Source organism: Benincasa hispida, chromosome 6 (genome assembly GCF_027475165.1).
Source record: "Benincasa hispida cultivar pf3 chromosome 6, pf3_genome.v1.1, whole genome shotgun sequence".
In the NCBI taxonomy this organism is placed as follows: domain Eukaryota; kingdom Viridiplantae; phylum Streptophyta; class Magnoliopsida; order Cucurbitales; family Cucurbitaceae; genus Benincasa; species Benincasa hispida.
The window spans coordinates 41,030,543-41,036,373 of NC_143483.1; the positions used below are offsets into that span (position 1 = coordinate 41,030,543).

General features: G+C 32.1%; 1 long non-coding RNA gene across 1 annotated transcript; it reads right to left on the reverse strand.

The window, feature by feature from the left end:
* Window positions 1-3,551: 3,551 nt before the first annotated feature.
* Window positions 3,552-5,467, reverse strand: LOC150035660 (uncharacterized). Its single transcript, XR_016530257.1, has 2 exons — window positions 5,000-5,467; window positions 3,552-4,840 (listed from the first exon to the last, which is right to left on the reverse strand). It is a non-coding gene; the product is annotated as an uncharacterized LOC150035660 (long non-coding RNA).
* Window positions 5,468-5,831: the final 364 nt, after the last annotated feature.

Here is a 5,831-nt window from a genome sequence, read left to right on the forward strand (position 1 = left end):
AAAAATGATTTACTAAATGGAACTTGAATTAATTAGTGCATGTTTAGACAAATCACTTTTATCCATGTTTGAAATCACTTCAAAACCATCTAACCATTCGAAATTAATTTAATATTAAATTTTATACTTTGAATGTAATTTTCATAAAATAACAAAAATAATCTTAACTATTTTAGAATTATTTCTAAGTACGGCTAGTTTTTATGAAGTGGGGAAAAAACCTACAATTTAAAACGTTTTTATACAGCTGAGAATGAACTGTTTTGGATGTTGACAAAATCAATTCATCAACTGAATGAGGACTTATTTAATGGTGACAAGAGAATAGCATCCCTTCTAGGCAAATAATACATCCAAGAGTTGCAATAGTCTTGGTCTATTATTCCATTGTTTTTGAGTGGTTCTATTCCAATGAATAGAAATTTTCAAATATCTTCCGATAATAATTTTAGAAAAGAGGGTCTAGTTAAAATTTATCGTCTTGAGAACAAAATCGATCATCGTTAATTAAGTCGACCTAAAATTAAATTGAATCAATTGAAACACATAAAATTGAGCCGACTGACTAATTTTTTTTTTTTTTTTTATTTTGAATGGGATGGAACTAACTAATGATGTAATAATGCCCCAATTCAATATTTAAACTGGATTTAGAATAAGGATTTGGTACCTAATGATATGACGTTTCCTTGCATCTCCACAAACCAACATAAGTCTAACATGCTCTTAAGCCCATAAAGTCATCTTTTCTTTTCACAGTGACTCAATCATAGAAACTTTAATGCTAAGTGTGATTTGCATCGATCAATCCTATGATGGATGACTTTCTAAAACGTTGTTTAGAAAGTATGTGAGTTACAACAAAGTATATTTAAAGAATTTGTGTTATTTTGTAGTACTGTAGTTTAAGAAAAGTAAGAATAGCATGATCAAGTCGCAAAGGATGTTGAGAAATGTTGATGTTGTCATGTGTGAATCTAGATATTAAATCTTGGTTCAAATTCTTGGTCTTAGATGTTATATAAATGATTTACTAAACTTGTTGAAGGTTATATTCAATTTGGATTGTTTAGTATACATTAAAGAATTTTGTGATATCTCAAATGCTAGTCATAAGGAGTTTCTAGTTTCGTAGGTTAAGCTTGTGTTAACCTAGGGTTAAGAAAGAAAAAAATGGAAATCTTTTTAATATGTGAGTTTTATGTTATTTGTCGACAAATTCAAAACTTAATCGTTGTGTCATTGAACCACTACTTTGAAAGCAATTCGACATGATCATGGTGTGAACCATTCTTGTCGATTGCTTCCCAAGGTTAACACAACACCCATCTTCAGATATGCACTTTTCGGATGGAGAGTTTGAATCAAAGGAGATTAAAAGGTTGCTTATAATTTGGAAAGAAGAAAGCATATGGAAAAATTGAGATATTTTTCAGATCTGGAAGGCCACTAATTTAAATTTGAAAATTGAAAATTAATTTGATTTTAATTAATTAAACAACTTTAATTAATTAAATAGTAATTTAATATCAATTATTAAATTAATTAAACACTTATTTCATACATGAATCCCATTCATGTAATCAATACTTAAATCATCATTTAAATATTTTAATCTCTCCGATTACGTTTAATTTCAACAAAATTAAACGTTAATTATATCAAATATAATTATCCAAATCCTAAATTGAAATTTGAACATTTCAAATTCATACCCTAATTTGAAATTTGAATACTTCAAATTGAAACCCTAGTTTCGATTTTGAACATTTCAAAACCACTCAATTTACTAATCCAAGGGTAATTTTACAAGCTAGTAGAGGGACCTTATGGAACTATAGATCATGAGCTCCAACGATTTGAGATTAATTGGCCAAACTCTTTAAACCAAATTAATCAATATTCGTTAACTACCGAGACATACCACTATAGCTCAGTAGTTGCACTCTCCTCACTGGATATATTTATGCCCACTTGATTTAATCATAATTAGTAAGTCAATCCTTCACAGGTTGTTCGTAATAACGGCTGGGTCAAATGTTTTTTTACCCCTGAAATTACATCTTGCTCCCTAAGTCCCACTGATCCTCTAATGAACAATTGGTCTGTGATCCAATCACTAAAGCGAGTCCCTCTCAGGCCAATGAGAGGCAAGACGTGGATTCAGTACTTAAGTTCCCAGTTAAGTCGGGTAGGTGTAAATTTCATCTTGCATCTATGTTCCCAGTTATCTCCCCGATTTTACCCCTGAAATGGGAAGCTTATTGAGTCGGCGTTGTTGAGCCAACCCTTATCTATGCAAATCTAAGGATAATACCTAATAAATAGGAGTTTATAGTTAGCTAAGGATTAAGGTCGAGTTACCTAGGTCATCGATTTGAAACAGCCAGTCTTAAACAGTAAACAACGTTATAAAGTAAGAGTGACTTATTTCTTGGTTTGATCTTATGCAAACTCATTACATAGGACGCTCACTCTCTTCATGACACTACATGAACGAATCAAGATCACTTTGTTTGTAGCATTTTACAACAAATTATAATAACTACCGAGTGGGTCGCATCCAATAGTGTTACCAGAATAAGGCACCCAACCTTATTCATATACTATAAATCGTTTTGGCTATTAACTTGAACTTGATCCATCTTTATATCTCTGCATAAAGTTCAAGCATTTATGTAACGACCATGGATCTTAGTTTATTGATTTAGTCTTTACAAGTGCAATTTACATATTCAACAACAGTTTTATTGAATAAAAGTCAATAACATCTTTATTGGAAATAGAAAATGTTTAACATTATAAACTGCGAGTTTTAAGACATACAACACAATACCCTCGTTAGCTCAATGAGAACTGATGAGAATCAAATTAATTTAGTGTGATTTGAATTGTTCAAATTAATTAAAGGGAATGAATTGTATAAGATACAATTAAATAATGTATATTGATATATTATATAATATAATATATGTTGATACATTTTTATGAGAGAAATAAATATTTGAATATGATTCAAATATTAATTATATAAATATGATTTATATAAAAACTATATGTTAAAATTTAAGGTAAATATGATTAATATTAAATTTATATAGTTTTATGAGAGAAATAAATGTTTGAATATGATTCAAATATTAATTATATGAATATGACTCATATAAAAACTATATGTTAAAATTTAATGTGAATATGATTCATATTAAATTTATGAGAGAAATAAATACTTGAATATTATTTAAATTTTTATTATGTGAATATGATTCATATAGAAACTATACGTTAAAATTAATATGAATTTGATTCATATTAAATTTATATAGTTTGATTAGAGGGGTTGATATTTGAATGTAATTCAAATATTAAATTATATGAATGTGATTTATACAAAAATTATAGGTTATATTATATGTGATAGAATATAAACTGTAGGTTATGTGTTATGTAATGACCCGACCCTCTAGGACTCAAGTTAGACCGTTACTAAACACATGCATGCATGGAACTTAAAACGACACCCTTTTATAGTGAAATAAATGCTAAATAAATAAGGTAAATTCAAAAGACCTTCATTAAATTCAGATATTAAAAACAGACGATAGGGTACCCAATCATAAATGATAATAAATAGGTCTGAAAACAAATCTTAATAGTAAGTTTCAAACATCAAAACTGAAAGTTGAAAAACATGAAAAGAAATATAAATATCATGAGTAGAAGCATAGAACTGGTCCCAGTGGCTCGATCTCGGATTTTTCTTGTCAATCGCCGGTGCATCTCTACCTTTACTTGAAACAACAATATGAGAAAGGATCAGTATAAAATACTCAGTAAGTAACCCCCTACTGGGGTCAGGCTAGGCATCTTTATCCTCTAGATGCCTACCTTTGGTGAAACATATAAGCTTCTCTAGTCCTCATGGAACACATACATATATGAAAAACTGATTTTTATCCTACTGTAGTTAAGTATGCCCACTACCCCTAATAAGTCCCATAGGACCCAAAACCTCTGGTGAATCCCGAAGGAAACACAACCTCTTGTGGACCCCGAAGGAAACCACCACCTCTAATGAATCTCGAAGGAAGCACGACCTCTGATGAATCCCGAAGGAAACACAACCTTTGATGAATCTTGAAGGATAATATCACCTCTAATGAATCCCGAAGGAAACACAGCCTCTGGTGAATCCCAAAAGATAACCCACCTTTAGTGGATCCCGAAAGAAACGCAACCTCTAGTGAATCCCGAAGAAAACACAATCTCTGGTGAATCCCGAAGGATAACACCATCTCTAGTGAATCCCAAAGGAAACACAAAATCTAGTGGGCATCTAACTAATCAGTGAGGACATTATCACAATCTTAACATCACAAGTATCATAACATGGTTCTATAATATACATATATATCTCAACATCATAGTTCTACGGCATACATATACATCTCAACATCATGGTTCTACAACATACATATATGTCTCAGCATCCTCAGAGCAAATATAACCTCATGGAATCAAATATCATCCCATGCTAGCATTTAAGTGCCTATGTGCACAATTAATCTTTCAGATCCTCATACAAGAACATACATCGGTTATACTATACTATCAATCTATCATGCTATTGTTCTGTCATAATATTCATTTATCATGCTAGCATACATCTAGTGTCTGGCCCGTAGGCAGTTCCAGTAGTAAGATTACTTACCTCAAAATTGAGCCTAAAATTAATTCAAGCAACGAACTTCTTTCCAGCTTTCACACACTTTGAATTAGATCCTCAAGACAAAGCTTGGTCAATACTCGCTCCAAAACAATTCAATCTCCAAAATCTCCACTGAAATAGATTTTAATTCCAATGATCAGCACCTAAATTCCTTTCAAAAAGTCCAATTCCATCTTTAAAATAAACCCAAGAGATTTTAGGCCAAGAACTTGTTGAACATTTAAAATTCCAAGAAAAATATCCAAACCTTAGTCCAGATAACAAACTTACCCAAAACCACTAACTCTGACGATAAAGGTAGCCTACGACGATCTGAGGGAGGCATACGAATGGCTGTGGCAACAGAACAGTGACTGTGAACGTCTGAGAGGCTTGCGGCATCATCAGATCTGAAGGAGAGAGGGAGAGACGAGTGGCAGAGGGCTCAATGGATCGTAGAGGGAGGACTTCAATCGACGGTGAGACTCCAACGACGACAGTGTCAGGTAAGCGAGCGACTACGTGAAGACTGGATCTGGACAACGGCATGGTTGGACTAGCGTGGTCAGAACGACACGACTTCATTAGGGGCGAACGACGCTCGACAAAGCCTCCACTGGATGGGTCTGCCGTTGGGTCTTGAAGTCACATGGAGAGGCGCTCAAGCGCTAAGCTAGTGCTTGACAGTGAAGGGGCGAGCGACGCATGGTTTCAATGGTTGGGGGAGGGGGTGGCGGTCACACTTTTCACGAAGGAGAAGGGTCTCTTTTGTTTTATATAAAAGAAAATAATAATAATAATAATAATAACTTGAAAGCAAATAAAATAAACTTTTTATTTTATTCTTTTCCTTATTCTACTTTATTTTATTAAATTTCTTTCCTTCCCAAATTGAAATTAATTCCTATCATTAATTTCCAAATTGAATAATGTCCAACATCAATAATTAAATTCCCGCAATTACACTTAAAGTACAAAATTCTAAAAATGCCCCCAATTAATAAAAATTACTGAAATTACATTAATAATAAAAATTCGGGGTGTTACATGTTATATGTGATATAACATATAGTTTAATATTTATATATATTAAGTTAGTTAATATATATATTATTAAAATTCA